This window comes from Topomyia yanbarensis, chromosome 2, assembly GCF_030247195.1.
Source record: "Topomyia yanbarensis strain Yona2022 chromosome 2, ASM3024719v1, whole genome shotgun sequence".
NCBI classification, from domain to species: domain Eukaryota; kingdom Metazoa; phylum Arthropoda; class Insecta; order Diptera; family Culicidae; genus Topomyia; species Topomyia yanbarensis.
In genome coordinates, this window is record NC_080671.1 from 360,065,084 (window position 1) to 360,080,421 (window position 15,338).

At 38.2% G+C, this 15,338-nt stretch overlaps 1 protein-coding gene across 2 annotated transcripts in view; it reads right to left on the reverse strand.

Moving 5' to 3' along the window:
• LOC131684355 (E3 SUMO-protein ligase RanBP2-like) overlaps positions 1 to 15,338 on the reverse strand; it is a 40,815-nt gene that overhangs the window by 23,630 nt on the left and 1,847 nt on the right. The gene's annotated exons all lie outside the window — the stretch shown is intronic.

The window sequence follows — 15,338 nt, forward strand, 5'->3', positions numbered from 1 at the left end:
TATACTATCATTTTTTTCAATTTCAATAGCAAACACAAATTTTAATTTAATAATTTCAAATACTTCATGAAGTTTTGGGTTTCGATCACCGAATCATGCAATCTAGGATGTAAAAAACACAATAGTTCTTAAATAGGAAATAAAACCAAGTCTGGAAATATTAACTGTTGATTTTCTTTGAATGGTGTCACTGCTAGTATCGCTTTTTTTCAAGAAAAAGCGTTGATTTCTTAGTTCTCAGTCGCGTTAAAAATTTGAGTAAAGTATAAACTTCAAATCGATTAAAAAAGATCGATTTTTTTTGCTCAGTACAATATACATAACATACTTTAAGAAAATTCAGTTTTCCCACCACAATGCATTGATTGAGGAATTTAGATATTTTATTAACAGAGCATTAGCAATAATTCGTTTGTATGTCTATTTTATGGGCCATTTTTTCGCTTTCCCATTGATTTGGTTTGAGATTTATAGCACTGATTTTGTCTATGCTGATTTGAGCGATTCTCTGAGTCCTGTCACTATCCCATGTAGTATCAAAAACATCGCGAAGCATCAAGTTCTAAATGTTCTTAAACGATGTAATATCCGAAGAGAGTGATAAGAGTTATAAGAAATGTCTCATCACACTGTTAGGTGGATTAAAGGCGTTTTTTTTTATTTTGAAGATACATGTTTCGGCTTTTCAATTTAATTTTAAACGACGAAAACAAAAATCTTTGCGACTTTGAAATGGTGACATTGATGTTTAAATTACATGGGTCCCGCTTAAGTAAAGTTTCGGCTAATTGGGTAATCAATCAGTAACCAAAAGTTTGATATTCTCTATTATCATAGCTACGGGGCTGTATTTTCCCGTGCTTCTTTAATTGTTTTTTTTATGTTATGTAACGATTTGTAAAAAAATTCCAACAACTGCGTCATTTTTTTAATAAATTTTTGAAAATCGTATTCGGCCCAACATAGCGGTATGATTTCTGAACAATTAAAAAAATATTGAAATTGGACCAATCGCTCTATGAGGAGACTCGACAGCTAAAAAACACTACTTTCGGGAAAACGCGCTTTTTTCGTCTTCAAAAGTGTAATTCGAAAGCCAAAATACGTATCTTTGTAATAAAACCTGTTTTAATCCACCTAGTGGTGCAATTGTGCCTTTCTCATTTGTCCAAACTACAATTCCATGGCTCACTATGTTCAATACAATGGTGGAAATGTATATTACATATTCAATACAATTTGCACATTTTGAGATACTACGTGTCGACACTGAAACATCGCTTGAAACCAGCGGCGAATCAAGGAGGAAGATCCGTTAAGAAATTTCAAACTAGTTATACATTTAAAGTAGCAACCCCTTAATGCATACTCCTACCTAAGCTTATACAAGCCAAAAAATACAGGCCTGGATTTGGTTGACGATTTTTAGAGCGATTGCATGACCTTTCTATTTTAGGAAGGGAAAAAATTTGCCAAAGTCAAAAAAGTCAATTTTCGTCAAAAACATTTTTTTCGAGATTACATCAAAAATACAAATTCGATTTTGAAATTTTTCCTTACTCCCCCCCTTTGAGAATTTTTCATTTCAGTTTATATGGGAATTTGCTGTGTGGTCGCACTCTTCAACCCGTAACTCCGGAACCAGAAAATTCAATAGCAGCGGATGGGAAGGTTGTACCTTTCATTAGAGACAAATGTTTGTGCAAAATTGTCCAGCTATCTCTGAGAAACATAGGTGACATTTTTTTTCCACATACACATACATGCACACACAGACATTTTCCGATCTCGACAAACTGAATCGAATGGCATATGACATTCGGCCCTCCGGACCGGGATTAGGTTAACGATTTTGGAGACTCCCTAACAGTTTATTCCCAAAAAAAAATGTTTCATGTCTTCTAAAAACTGACCGTATGCAGCAGTTTTTATTAAATTGAAACTATGCAATCAATGAAGTATTATTAAGTTAGAAAACGTTGTTAATGATCTATGCTAAGTACTCTGTTGTTGAAAGTATCGAGTTATTAATTTTCGAAAAATCGAAAAAAAATCAATGGCTGAAAATGTGCTTAAACAGTTTTAAAAATGATATGTCGCCGAAGCGCGTCTTAGGGGCCGTGCATAAATGACGTAGCATTTTGGGGGGTAGGGAGGGTATACCAAATTTGTGACGAAGTGTGACGAGGGGGAGGGTAGGGTCTGAAGTTGTGCGACGTAGCATTAAGTTTAAAACCCATTGTTTAGAGAAAACAATTTAATGATCCTCCATTCCCAAGAGAAATAAATTTAAATTCAAACAAGTTACTTTTGATGCGGTTTTTCATGAGGTAAATTTTACGATTCGCGGAATTACGCAAATCGCAAAAATACGAAAAGATTTTGTATGCGGATTTAACTTGCTACATTAGTTAGCTAGGGTTACCAAATGGGCTGAAAGCGAAATAAGGACATTTTGAATTTTAACCGAGACTAACAAATTTTACTAATCTTTGACTAAATGTGTTTGGTTGAGTGGTGTTAAGAAAAGATTTCCAATATTTTTTTAGAACAGCGCTTTTTTGTTCTTCTGGGATCCTAAGAAACTATGCAGAATATTAGGTCGTGGCATACCGTGTTACATTTGAAATTTGTATGGATATTATTGCGAGAAATCCTATATTTTTCATCTTCATTTCCAAAAATCAAAATTTTTCCTTAAGAGAACTTATTGATTAAAGTCCATGAAGTTACTAAGAAATTTGCCGACTGTGCTAAAAAAGAGATAGCTGTTTAAAATTCGATGGTTCGAATTAGAGGACAAATCTTTTTGCCTTTCTCAATAGAAAGGTATTGCAATTGCTCTGAAAACCGACTTTTTAACGGAGGCCCGGAGGGCCGAGTGACATATACCATTCGATTCAGTTCGTCGAGTTCGGCAAATGTCTGTGTGTGTGTATGTATGTGTGTGTATGTATGTGTGTGTATGTGCGTCTGTGTGTGTGTACGCGAACACAATCTCACTCACTTTTCTCAGAGATGGATGAACCGATTTTTACAAACTTAGTCCCAAATGAAAGGTGCAACGTTCCCATAGGCTGCTATTGAATTTCTAATGGATCCGACTTCCGGTTCCGGAATTACAGGGTGATGAGTACGATCACGCAGAAAACGTCGATTTTAAGAAATTCTGCAATGAATGTATAATGGTGAAAATTTTTCCAAAATGTGACCACAACTGCTTCGATTTGTAGTACTAGGTCATTAACAGCCATTCAAAGTCTCTTTGGTCACATTGGCCACCATCATCTGTTCCGGAAGCCCCGGCGGAAGTATCCAAATTCAGAGTAACAGTCACATCGGTTTCTCGGAGATGGCTAGACCGATTCGACTAAACTTGACCTCAAATGAAAGGTATTGCGTCCCCGTAAATGGCTATTAAATTTTATCCCCAACCGACTTCCGGTTCCGGAGTTACGGGTTGTGGCGTGCGATCACATAGCAAATTGTGATTCAAACCGATACCCCGATGGAAGCAAAAAAGGTAAAAATTTCGCTAAAATGTCTCTCAAATAACTTAACTTTGCAGTTCTAGGTCACCGACGGCCAAACAAACTTTCGTTGACTACATTGACCACCATAGACGGTTCCGGAAGTGCCCGGGAAAAGCGGCCATCTTTCATAACTAGCAAACTCATATCAGTTTCTCGGAAATGGTTGGGCCGATTTTCACAAACTTAGTCCCAAATGATAGCTATATTATCCCCACAGATGTCTGTAACATTTCGCACGGACCGCTTGTATGGTTCCGGAAATATAGACTGAACGGTCCGGTCACACATGAAATTCCCATATAAGCCGGAACTCAAAATTTTTTTCAAAGGGGGGACCCCATGAAATTTCAGAAATCGAATTCGTATTTTTGATGCCAAACATCTTTAAAATGCATGAAACGTCGAGATTTTATGTTATCTCGAAAATTTTTTTTTTATAAAAATCGACTTTTTGGGACTTTGTCGATTTCGCACCTTTTTGCCTTTCTCAATAGAAAGGTATTGCAATTGCTCTGAAAACCGACTTTTTAACGGAGGCCCGGAGGGCCGAGTGACATATATATGTCTGTAACATTTCGCACGGACCGCTTGTATGGTTCCGGAAATATAGACTGAACGGTCCGGTCACACATGAAATTCCCATATAAGCCGGAACTCAAAATTTTTTTCAAAGGGGGGACCCCATGAAATTTCAGAAATCGAATTCGTATTTTTGATGCCAAACATCTTTAAAATGCATGAAACGTCGAGATTTTATGTTATCTCGAAAATTTTTTTTTTATAAAAATCGACTTTTTGGGACTTTGTCGATTTCGCACCTTTTTGCCTTTCTCAATAGAAAGGTATTGCAATTGCTCTGAAAACCGACTTTTTAACGGAGGCCCGGAGGGCCGAGTGACATATACCATTCGATTCAGTTCGTCGAGTTCGGCAAATGTCTGTGTGTGTATGTATGTGTGTATGTATGTATGTGTGTGTGTATGTGTGTGTGTATGTGACCAAAAATGTCACTCATTTTTCTCAGAGATGGCTGAACCGATTTTTACAAACTTAGTCTCAAATGAAAGGTGCAACATTCCCATAGGCTGCTATTGAATTTCTAATGGATCCGACTTCCGGTTCCGGAATTACAGGGTGATAAGTACGAACACGCAGAAAATGTCGATTTTAATAAATTCTGCAATGAATGTATAAAGGTGAAAAATTTTCCAAAATATGACCACAACTGCTTCGATTTGTAGTATTAGGTCACTAACATCCATTCAAAGTCTATTTGGCCACATTGGCCACCATCCTCGGTTCCGGAAGCCCCGGCGGAAGTATCTAAATTCAGAATAACAGTCACATCGGTTTCTCGGAGATGGCTAGACCGATTCGACTAAACTTGGCCTCAAATGAAAGGTATTGCGTCCCCGTAAATGGCTATTTAATTTCATCCCGATACGACTTCCGGTTCCGGAGTTACAGGTTGTGGCGTGCGATCACATAGCAAATTGTGATTCAAACCGATACTCCGATGAAAGCAAAAAAGGTAAAAATTTCGCTAAAATGTCTCTCAAACAACTTAAATTTGCTGTTCTAGGTCACCAACGGCCAAACAAACTTTCGTTGACTACATTGACCACCATAGACGGTTCCGGAAGTGCCCGGGAAAAGCGGCCATCTTTCATAACTAGCAAACTCATATCAGTTTCTCGGAAATGGTTGGGCCGATTTTCACAAACTTAGTCCCAAATGATAGCTATATTATCCCCACAGATGTCTGTAACATTTCGCACGGACCGCTTGTATGGTTCCGGAAATATAGACTGAACGGTCCGGTCACACATGAAATTCCCATATAAGCCGGAACTCAAAATTTTTTTCAAAGGGGGGACCCCATGAAATTTCAGAAATCGAATTCGTATTTTTGATGCCAAACATCTTTAAAATGCATGAAACGTCGAGATTTTATGTTATCACGAATTTTTTTTTTTTTGGAAATCGACTTTTTGGGACTTTGCCGATTTTGCACCTTTTTGCCTTTCTCAATAGAAAGGTATTGCAATTGCTCTGAAAACCGACTTTTTAACGGAGGCCCGGAGGGCCGAGTGACATATACCATTCGATTCAGTTCGTCGAGTTCGGCAAATGTCTGTGTGTGTATGTATGTGTGTGTATGTATGTGTGTGTGTATGTGCGTCTGTGTGTGTGTACGCGAACACAATCTCACTCACTTTTCTCAGAGATGGATGAACCGATTTTTACAAACTTAGTCCCAAATGAAAGGTGCAACGTTCCCATAGGCTGCTATTGAATTTCTAATGGATCCGACTTCCGGTTCCGGAATTACAGGGTGATGAGTACGATCACGCAGAAAACGTCGATTTTAAGAAATTCTGCAATGAATGTATAATGGTGAAAATTTTTCCAAAATGTGACCACAACTGCTTCGATTTGTAGTACTAGGTCATTAACAGTCATTCAAAGTCTCTTTGGTCACATTGGCCACCATCATCGGTTCCGGAAGCCCCGGCGGAAGTATCCAAATTCAGAGTAACAGTCACATCGGTTTCTCGGAGATGGCTAGACCGATTCGACTAAACTTGACCTCAAATGAAAGGTATTGCGTCCCCGTAAATGGCTATTAAATTTTATCCCCAACCGACTTCCGGTTCCGGAGTTACGAGTTGTGGCGTGCGATCACATAGCAAATTGTGATTCAAACCGATACCCCGATGGAAGCAAAAAAGGTAAAAATTTCGCTAAAATGTCTCTCAAATAACTTAACTTTGCAGTTCTAGGTCACCGACGGCCAAACAAACTTTCGTTGACTACATTGACCACCATAGACGGTTCCGGAAGTGCCCGGGAAAAGCGGCCATCTTTCATAACTAGCAAACTCATATCAGTTTCTCGGAAATGGTTGGGCCGATTTTCACAAACTTAGTCCCAAATGATAGCTATATTATCCCCACAGATGTCTGTAACATTTCGCACGGACCGCTTGTATGGTTCCGGAAATATAGACTGAACGGTCCGGTCACACATGAAATTCCCATATAAGCCGGAACTCAAAATTTTTTTCAAAGGGGGGACCCCATGAAATTTCAGAAATCGAATTCGTATTTTTGATGCCAAACATCTTTAAAATGCATGAAACGTCGAGATTTTATGTTATCTCGAAAAAAATTTTTTTATAAAAATCGACTTTTTGGGACTGCCGATTTCGCACCTTTTTGCCTTTCTCAATAGAAAGGTATTGCAATTGCTCTGAAAACCGACTTTTTAACGGAGGCCCGGAGGGCCGAGTGACATATACCATTCGATTCAGTTCGTCGAGTTCGGCAAATGTCTGTGTGTGTGTGTATGTATGTGTGTATGTATGTATGTGTGTGTGTATGTGTGTGTGTATGTGACCAAAAATGTCACTCATTTTTCTCAGAGATGGCTGAACCGATTTTGACAAACTTAGTCTCAAATGAAAGGTTCAACATTCCCATAGGCTGCTATTGAATTTCTAATGGATCCGACTTCCGGTTCCGGAATTACAGGGTGATAAGTACGAACACGCAGAAAATGTCGATTTTAATAAATTCTGCAATGAATGCATAAAGGTGAAAAATTTTCCAAAATATGACCACAACTGCTTCGATTTGTAGTATTAGGTCACTAACATCCATTCAAAGTCTATTTGGCCACATTGGCCACCATCCTCGGTTCCGGAAGCCCCGGCGGAAGTATCTAAATTCAGAATAACAGTCACATCGGTTTCTCGGAGATGGCTAGACCGATTCGACTAAACTTGGCCTCAAATGAAAGGTATTGCGTCCCCGTAAATGGCTATTTAATTTCATCCCGATCCGACTTCCGGTTCCGGAGTTACAGGTTGTGGCGTGCGATCACATAGCAAATTGTGATTCAAACCGATACTCCGATGAAAGCAAAAAAGGTAAAAATTTCGCTAAAATGTCTCTCAAACAACTTAAATTTGCTGTTCTAGGTCACCGACGGCCAACCAAACTTTCGTTGACTACATTAACCACCATAGACGGTTCCGGAAGTGCCCGGGAAAAGCGGCCATCTTTCAAAATTTACGAACTCACATCAGTTTCCCTGAAATGGTTGGGCCGATTTTCACAAACTTAGTCCCAAATGATAGCTATAATATCCCCACAGATGTCTATAAAATTTCGTACGGATCGCTTATATGGGTCCGGAAATATAGACTAAATCGTCCGGTCACATATGAAATTCCCATATAAGCCAGAACTCAAATTTTTTTTTCAAAGGGGGGACCCCATGAAATTTCAGAAATCGAATTCGTATTTTTGATGCCAAACATCTTTAAAATGCATGAAACGTCGAGATTTTATGTTATCTCGAAAAATTTTTTTTTTGTAAAAATCAACTTTTTGGGACTTTTGGGGTTTTTTTTTCTGTCAAGATGAGAAACATGAAAAGTATTAGTTTGTAACTTTTCTTCAGGCAATAAAATTTTTGGATGAACTAAACTTTTTGAATCATTAATATGCGCATAACAAATCAAAAGACTCTAAGGAAGTGAACAACTAAAATGGCGAGTAAAATGTTTCATTCGCTTGAGTGAATTTAATCTAATTGATTTCAAAAATAACATGGATTGAGATTAAAACTAAGGACATTTGAAGTAAAATTAAGGACGCTTTCCCAAATCATCGAAATTAAGGACATGTCCTTTAAAATAAGGACGGTTGGTAACACTAAGTTAGCTAATGTAGCTAACTAGTAGACTTAGTTTGGAAGCTGAATTGAATTTTCACTTCGTATTCAACCAAAACAAAATTTAGTAATTTAGATGAACGTATGCTTCTTAGAATCATTGGCAGCTGTAGGATTGTGAACTGAGAGAACTTCTCTTCATGCTCCCCTTGACATATAAAATTCAGAACAAAACTATCAACAATATATTTGTCATTAAATTTTGCACGCAATTTTCTGTTATAATGAAAATGTTGATGAAAGTCGTCAAACATTTCGAAAGGACATGTATTTAAAATAATTGAAAAACATATGTATTTTTTTTCATCGCCCGGTCGCTTTGCATGGTACGAGGGGGAGGGGGTAGGTAAATGCTACGTTATTTACGAGGGGGAGGTTAGAATTGTGTGACCAAATGCTACGAGGGGGAGGGAGGGGTCAAAAGTCGCCGAAAAAAGCTACGTCATTTGTGTACGGCCCCTTATGTATACCCCGAGCGTACTGAAAACTTTTTGGCTGGTCGGAAATGTAAGTCAAACAACTCTTTTTGGATCGTTTTGAAATTTGCACAGTGTATTCAGAATTCCTATCTGCAGCGACGTACTTAGGATTTTGGATTTTCTTGGCATAGTTTTTTTTTAATTTGCGTCGATTTAAATGAATTCTACAGCGCTTTTCAATTAACAAGTGCGCCATTAGGCAAAATCCTACGTCGCTTGCCATTGTACCAAGAAATTTTTTAGCTTTTAGCTCTTGGCAGCCAACGCTTTGTGCTCAATCATTAACCGTCAATAACACGCAATGCGAAAGAGGTTTGAGATGTTCTATTAGATATTTAATCTAATGGTACTCTTCTTATGTTTCTAGATCTTCAGGTAATATTACATGTCTTTGCAACTCAAATGTATTATAGAGTTTTAGAATATTTCCGCCACGCGATGCCGCATGTCCCTTGAATATCCATTCGAGTGTGGGAAATATGGTTTTCAAATGAAATTCATGCGAACATGGTGTGAAAAGCACATCAACATCATAAGAAATACCATTGACTAAATTTTCCAAATGAATTACACGTGAATATCACTTTGTTTTACCCATAGATTTCATTGGCAGAAGAATCGGTGAAATCAATTGTTTTACGTGTAGAAATGCACTACATGTTTTCATGCGAAAGTCATGTCGTATGTTCATACTATACGACTCAATAGCATGGCAATGAACATTCAATGGATAAATATGTCGTATTCACGTGGAATTTGTTTGAATTTAATTTGAAAGACCACATGAAATGGTTTTTAATGGAGTTTCAGGTGAAATTCATTTCTTTTACTGTTTAACATGAGAACGCACATGAAAGTAATGTTTAATTGCATATGGTTTTATCGTGTCGATTATTTTCAGTGCAGAAATTTGCTATAAAAAACAACTGAAATAGTGAGTTTTCCTTGATTTTTGAGCTCCTTTGCTGCTATAGTGGGGCATATGTTCCTACAGTTGCATGCTTCAAAAGTAATCAATGGGGTTTGCATCTATAGGAGCTGAAATTAGCAATTGCGCCACTATTGCTACATGCGGAGCAAGCGGTTTTAAATACAAAAATTTGTTCAAAACCAATTATAATATTTTTTATCAAATAGGAATTGAAAGCTTTCATTTAGGGGGGAAGGGGAGGAGTTGCTTCTCTAATCTTCCGGTCATCACATCGCTTGCTTTGGTATTCTTAGTATGTATAACAAACATGAAGATGTGACACAAGGCGCCAAGAGCGCACCAAAATCCTGTCAATCCTATTTTTCATTGGATTGTCTGCTCTAAATATATCACCAGGGGACCATTCATAAATGATGTTGGATATTGACAATAGGGGAAGAGCGTCACGTAACGAGATAAAAACTAAAAATGAATTTTAGACGTATCAGCGGATCAGGGATAAAAAATAAGAAATGTAAAAACGTACAACATTGTTTATGAATGGCCCCCAAACAAAGAATATTCCATAACGAATATCACGTAACATCGGTGCAGAGCATTGGGATCAAGGCCAAGTCCCCCCTGGGTCGTGCAAAACATCAATTTAGACAGAGATAGCACACGTCCATTTATTTTCATTTTGTTTTGTTTTGTCTTTTCATTTGTTTCTCCTGCTATGATGTGTGCGGATCGAGCGTGACGGCCAAGGAAACAGAAAGCCAGTGGCCCAAACAGATCAGGAACAGGAGGGAATACTACGAACAAGGGAACGGACAACAGAGGAGAAATCTTTCACTTATTTATTATAACTACGATACTAATCACAATTATTTTGCTTTTCTTGTTTCGTTTCAGCAAACCAAAATCTATACGGACTAGCACATACGAACAGTTAGGCTTTGTAGGTTCTCATCTTGACAGAGTCTAGATGGGCAGATGAACGTCTGCCAGGGGGTGGGCTGCGAAATGACAATGACACTGCACGAGATGGCGCTGGGCCTGTGGCCTTCGACTGGCATGGTCCATTCTCATTGATCCGGAAGTCTTCGTGGCTGTTTGGTAGATATGTGCTCCTACTTGCAAGTTGATCAATTCGCTTTGGTGGGGGACATGTGGATCCTACTAGTTGTCGACTCTTTTGATCGTGAGTATGAGGCTAGTTCAGGAAAGGAGTGCAGGACTGGCACCTAAGAGATAGTTAATTATTCAGGACTTGTTCTTATGATTATTAAACTCGATCAAGCACACCGGCTCTCAGAAATGATAAGCAACCCTTTCGGGTCGGTGTGGTCCGTTCGAGTCGAACCAGGCGGACAGTCGTTTCGAGCAAACTTTATGTGGATAAATATTGCTTACGCCTTTATTGGCAGAGATTTTTTTTAACGAAATCCAAAAATACCTTCACTGGTATAGCTACTCAGGATAATAATAATAGAAAAATTAAGGGTTTGCCTTGTCCATAATGTAATGAATATGTATATTGACTAGAATGTTTAGTATGTTTACCGTTTCAATTAATAGTCGATTGATCCGCTTCGGACCTAGGAGACAAAAAGGAGATTAGGAAGAGACAGAAGCGGATTCAATGCGAAATTTGCCAATATGACGTTGACCTCAAGGCGATGGTAGGATGATTTTCCATAGGATGACAGACTAGATGACACGACGTTACACGCTCTAAACTTGCGCCAAATAGTTGTGTAGTGTATGTATGTATGAATGTAAGCCCGTATGTATGCCTGTATGCATGGATGTGTATAGGACCAATGTATCCCTGAGCAACATGGAAGGACACCTCTGAGCCGCCAAAACGCTCATGGGAAGCCGGGTGCGCGGTCGTAGGTGTGACCATAAAGCACTGCACACACTGTCAAGTGCAACGGATAGACGGTAGGTGTACAGTTAATGCACATAGGTTGCAGAAATAGGTTGTTGAGACAGCCCGATTGCACACTGATAAATAACAATAACAATAGGAATTGAAAGCTTTCATTTAACATGTAATCATCACCCGTAGATCTTTCCATCTTTTATCAATGCGTTTAAATTTAAGCACAATGCGTAAATATTAAAAAATACTGTGAATAGCAAACTTATAATAAGTATTTAAGTACACATAATCTAAATGTAACGATTTGTTTATTGAGACAATAGAAGAAAAAAATTCTTCGGCGAAATATTTTTCTGGGTTTTGGTACTTTCTGCGGAACAGTTTTCTGTGTTCTGGTTCTTTCTGGGTGAACGTTTTCTGGGCTTTCGTACTTTCGGGGAATCAGTTTTCTGAGAATTAGTGCTTTCTGGAATATGTGTTTCTGGGGAAAAAGCTTCGGCTTTTCTTCTGGGAAATAGTTTTCGGGGGAATGTTATACAATCGTAGCAAGAGAAACAAATGAAAAGACAAAAAATGAAAATAAATGCGAAATGCTCTCCTTCCAGAATCCTTACTTTTCCTTTGCTTATCATTTTGGTACCAACCGGGAAGCACTTGGCCTTGTACCCACTGCTCTTCCACCATCCTCGTAGTTTTCTCCATTTATCACTGGCGTCACATGTGATATTTGGGTACGAAAAATGATTTCCTGAGCAGACAATCAAATGAAAGAAAATTGCCAGGTATCATATCGCATTCGTAGATATACATATTAGGTGTATCTACAATACGATATGATGGCCGGAAGGATAGATAAGAAACCCAAGCCCCCCCCCCCCCCCCCCCCCCACATATCTATAATCTTAAAACTGCCAATGAAATAGTCTGTATCACTATAAAAACAAGAAAAATGAAAATGCAACAATGGTATACATCTTGAATAGAACCAATGTCATTGCTATAAGTACAATTCATTTGATTGTTCTTCGCACAATATAATGATCAGTGGCGAAGACTAAGAATATCATTGTTATAAGAACGTAAAGGTTAAATTAACTAAATACACTGTTCATGTGAACGTGATCCTTCTCCAAAACATCTTTTGCGTATAGTTATTTTAAACTGACTATGATTTGTATTACTACTGACTGTAAAACTTGTCAATTTTTGCGTTCCCGTTTGGTATTCCTGCAAGATTCCGCCATTACAGTGAACAATTGTATTCGGACATCCTTCGAAGATGCTTCAATTTTTTACAATTGCAATAATATTAAGTAAACCGCTGTTGGATGACCAGACAGGAGCGATTCTTACTGACCAAATAAGATCGTAGCACTAGCTCTACAAATGGTGTGTACACTAAGAAATTTCTGCAGAGTATGGTAAAACAGAACGGAACATAGTACGAAGGTTTTGCTTAGCTTCATACTATTGCTTTAGGTGGAAGATAATACATGCATAAGAAATTTTCAAACTACAGAGAAAATTTTAAATAGGCCAAAACTAGGTTTGATTCGTCTTGTTATATTGGCCGGCGTCATCTTCAAATCAACAATCATATTTCTTTTCAAAATAAGAATGTAACAAATGTCAACATCCCAATATATTAGTTATTACAAACAGATCCAGGTTGGGGTAACTATGTTCATGGCTATGTCAAGCATCCCACTTACAATGGCCAACAGTGATACAACAGTGTTCAATTTTACTATTTTGGTAAAACATTCTTCTCTCTTGGGTTAGTTATAACAAGAAGATTCAGGTAAAGATAACTAAGTATATTGTCACTCTGAGGTATCCACTTACAATGGTCATGCTAGGAATAGAATTGTAAATATAGACAAAGCTAATGTATAGTGAATTTGAACATGCGTATAGTTAATTTCACTTAATGCTATAGTTGGTTGAAAAGCACTAGACTTGAAAAGTCGAATTTACCTCCTCATATGGTTGATGTTACCATAAAATTTTTCTTAGTGTACATATGCAACTGGTTGTGGGAGAGGCAATCCGAACGGTGTTGGTGCCGAGAAGGAAATCGATGGGGTACGAGGTTCATATATCTTGGAACACTAATGACATGATAATGTTAGTCGCGAGATATAACTGCGTGTTGCGATTGCAAACTTTCTATGGTTTACATATTCAACTAAATTTCAGTAACCTGCAGACGTACACATTTTTTATATAGAAATTGCTGATACTCCCGGCTGCTCTTTCGGTCATCAGGAATGGAATTGAAGGTAGCCGACGATCAAGTGCTCTGTGTTTGAGAGAAGAACTCTGCGTGTAGTACTCGGTGACCCAATGAAAATGAGAGAACGATGCAGACGCACGAACCACGACCTGTGGTACCAAATATACAAACAGGCTGACATCGGATGTCTGATCAAATACGCAGACTAAAGTGGGCTGAATATGTGGCGCGAATGTTGGGAGAGAGAGTCTATCTAAAGTTATGCTCAGCAGAGAATCTGAAAGAGGTCGCTAAATTCGGGTTAATCATGAACAAAGAACATTTTTTTAAGGAAGGACCTAGGACTATATGAAGAAAGGTGCAAAAGACCGTGTTTCACGAAATTTTCCTAATACAGCTTAGCAACTTCCAACTCGGTGTCAGGCCATTTGGCATAAAGCCATTTGGCATAAGCCCGTTTGGCATAAAAGTCATTTGGCATAAAGTCAACTGGCATAATGGCCATTTGGCATAATGGTCATTTGGCATAACCTGCGTTTGGCATAATAGTCATTTGGCATAAGGGTGATTTGGCATGAACACGGGTAGAAAGCGAAGTGGCGTAGCCACATTAGGCGGCGGCAAGTCTTTTTTTAATTTATTTATAGTGTCGGAAGCGCAAGAACTTTGCAAGCAAACCTGTAATCCATTCGTTTGCCCGGATTACTCAAACATAGGGGCTATAGCTAGTTTAAGTCCGACTGAGTGGCAGCGAAGTCGGACAGCACGGACGGAAAGCGATGTGGCGTAGCCACATTAGGCGGCGGCAAGTATTTTATTAATTTATTTATAGTGATTTTTTTTTGATTTTGTGAAGAATATTCCGTCTAAAGTATTCGTTTCAGTGCAGGGATTATGCCAAATAACCATTATGCTAAATGGCCTTTATGCCAAATGGCCATTATGCCAAATGACCGTTATGCCAAATGACTTTATGCCAAATGACTTTTATGCCTAATGACCTTATGCCAAACGACCTTATGCCAAAGGACTTTATGCCAAATGGGGTATAATCTTCCAACTCCTACTTAGCAGAAGGCAAAGAATTCTACAAATTTCCTTTCCATGTCCACATGAGCTTGCCTAGTCCCAGTTTTTCGTTCTAATAACTGATTCGATCTAGAATACCTATCCGTCTTTTAATTTCATTACTTTCGTTTCTCTTAGTCTTTAATCTGCTGGCAGTTGCCGACAAAATCGATACACGTGACGAATGAGGAACACTTTAAAGTCACGTAAATTAAAATGAATAAATAAATAAAGATACAGTAATACAGTTCTGCGAGAACAATGTCACAATGCCAACTCTCCATGGATTAAAAAAAAGCATTTGACCTCGTACTTGATTGGCTCGAACATGTGATAGTTCAGATTGGCACTCGTAACAGTTTCCGTTTAACTGTGAAAATAGTTACTATAGCTGTAACCATTTTTCCGAAATATATAACTTGATCTAAATATGATAAAACTGATTATTCTATCGAAATAAGCATAATCTGCAAATTTACCC